Here is a 2,930-nt window from a genome sequence, read left to right on the forward strand (position 1 = left end):
GGACGGAAAACTAAAAAGACAAAAAGAAGGAAGGTGAAAAGAAAAAGAAACAAAGTGAAGACATTTAAACTAGAGGATGGTGTTGTAGAGCCATTACCGGATCATAATAATCTTATAGATCATCTCCCGCTAACCGACTGCTGCGAATGTGTTGAACAAATACCAAAAGCAATGGCAGAACTTTGCTTCAGTATAATGAGAGAAAAAGCGCGATACTGTGGAATTGCCCAAATTGGCGACAGTGCCAGAATATGTATTAAAAGACTGTTGGAGGATCTCTATTCTAGTGTCGGTTGTCATTACAGCGAAGGATATGCCAAAACGTGTGACGACATAGACAAAGCTTTTGAAGACAATTATATGGTACCTGTCCTTACAGCTAAACAAATCCTACGCCAGGTATTCAACAGACCACAAGAAGCACAAGAAACCCCAGAAAGGATTACATTCAGAGCTAATAATGGAGAAACCGAAGAAGAAGCAAAGCAGATTATAATCGTTGCGGGTGAAAGGATAGAGAATTTGCATGTGATGTTAATGCATTTATCTGATATAAAAAATGCATTCGTATACTTCCAAGAGACCCCTAAACATCTACTTGGGCAGTGTGAATTGAACGACAAACCGATCACCGTCAATGAAACGCGGAGAGAAGCAGCAGTGCAAATCGTTAAGTCTATTACCTTGTATGCACTACGACATTAACTTGGTCAAATGTAATATGTTTTCTATGAAAATGTGTTGAATGTTGTGTTTTTTCAATTAAACAACCATTACAATATGAAAATGTGTTTTATTTTTTTGCTTTCATATATAGTAATAGTATTGTAAACGAAACATTTATAGTGTATCATGTGCTTTCATTGTATGATCTGTTTTTTGACATTGCTTTTGGTATTTGTTCAACACATTCGCAGCAGTCGGTTAGCGGGAGATGATCTATAAGATTATTATGATCCGGTAATGGCTCTACAACACCATCCTCTAGTTTAAATGTCTTCACTTTGTTTCTTTTTCTTTTCACCTTCCTTCTTTTTGTCTTTTTAGTTTTCCGTCCTATGGTCCCTTTTCTTTTCATTCGCATTCTGCGTTTGCTTTTAATTTTTCTTCTCCTTTTCATGTTGCATTTTCTTTTTCTTCGTTTTTCTTTACTTTTTCTATTCTTTTCTGCTAATTGTCGTTTGCGATCTTGGCGAGTGGTATGAGATATACTGTTTCTATAAAGGTTATCTATAATACCATCTTTTAAAGAAAGATATTCTTCATATGTCATGTTATCATGGTCCTCTTTTGTCCTAAAAACCTTACATGGATATGATATAGAGGAGAGCTCTTCTTCGGGAACATCCTCTCCCCTACTTTGTAACATCCAGTCATTAAGCCCATATCCGTTATCCTGGTGATAATAAGGGCAGGCTACATCAGACTTGGTTTTTCTCAGATCCATGGCTAGTTTTTAACAGTCGTCCTTAGTTTTATATGATTTGCTGAGTGGGTGGGACATATTGCGTTGAGTGGGAGGCTTCATCTGTAGAAAGTACTCTGTTTGAGGAGATTTCGTAATAATGGCAGTTTGTCATTTTGAGGGTATTTCAGTGAAACAAGGCTGTTTTGAACATTTGACAGATTTATGCTTAAATTCTCTGGGAAAGTTACTGAAAGATACACTTTGTGTATAAAAGCTGAAAAGTAGATAATGAAGTACTTTGTGTCAGTAGATTTCGTTAAGAATCTTTGACAGATTTATGCTTAATTCTCTCAAGAAGGTTACCGAAAGACACACTTTTCTTTTTAAAAAAGCTGAAAAGTAGATAATGAAGTGTGCTTTGTGTGTACAGACACACAGAAAACACTGAAAAACACAACAAGAAGGACTGTAATACACATGTATCAGACACGCCCCCCTTGCTATAATGATGACAACAGTTTTTAGATGTAAAAAACACTTTTTTAATTTTTTTCACACACAAAATCAATAGTTATAGTGATTGTAGCATCCCCAGGACAGTCTCCAGCTTAGAATTCCCCATATTACTGGAGATATCGTGATGGAAGTTTTTCACTTCAGTCAAAATATTCACGTGTATGCTGTTTTCAACACACAGATGCATTACATCTACAAACAGAGCATACCATGAGAGCACATGATACACTTTTGATGTTTGTTTCATTTCTGAGATAATGTTACAGAATGTTTCGGAAAATGAAGATTGCAGGACCACTTTAAATGTTTCGTTTACAATCGTTTCCCAATGACCCGGAATAGTACTGCCAGAATGAACGATATCCAAAATGTCTTCCAGTTTACAAACTTCGGCCATTCTTTTACACGGGGGTCACTACTCGTTCTGTTTTCAATCGTCCCCATCATCACACTTATTAAACGGGTAATGACTACATTCTGATCAATATATACAGAGTGTTTTGCATAATAGTTTCCCATTTTATTTTATTTGTCTTTAAATGGGCATGTTTGCCTTGTAGTTGACTTTCAAATATTGAAGACCATGTTAAGAGAAAAATGTAAGTGAAACCACATACAAAGCTGTACCGAATGAATGTAAGTGAAACCACATACAAAGCTGTACCGAATGATTCAGAATGTTTCCAAATATTTTGCAAATGTTGCCAAATATTTTATGGAAGGAAGAGTCTATATGATAGGACTTTTTTCTTTTAATTGGTATAACAAATTCGGTATTTCAGAGACAACATACAACATATAACCTTTCCATATTTAGGTGTAATATATAAGGAAAAAAGCGGGAAAAAAAAATTCATTTGAACTATTTCCTGCCATCATCAGTTAACTTGCATAATTTGGAATTAAACCCTCTAAAATGTTGTCTGAATAACAAATATAATGCTGCTAATCAAACCTTTTTCTTCCTCTTTTCACTCACTGTGTCAGTCTAATATGCATATTATCT

The sequence above is a fragment of the Pseudochaenichthys georgianus genome, chromosome 12, assembly GCF_902827115.2.
Source record: "Pseudochaenichthys georgianus chromosome 12, fPseGeo1.2, whole genome shotgun sequence".
Lineage (NCBI taxonomy): Eukaryota > Metazoa > Chordata > Actinopteri > Perciformes > Channichthyidae > Pseudochaenichthys > Pseudochaenichthys georgianus.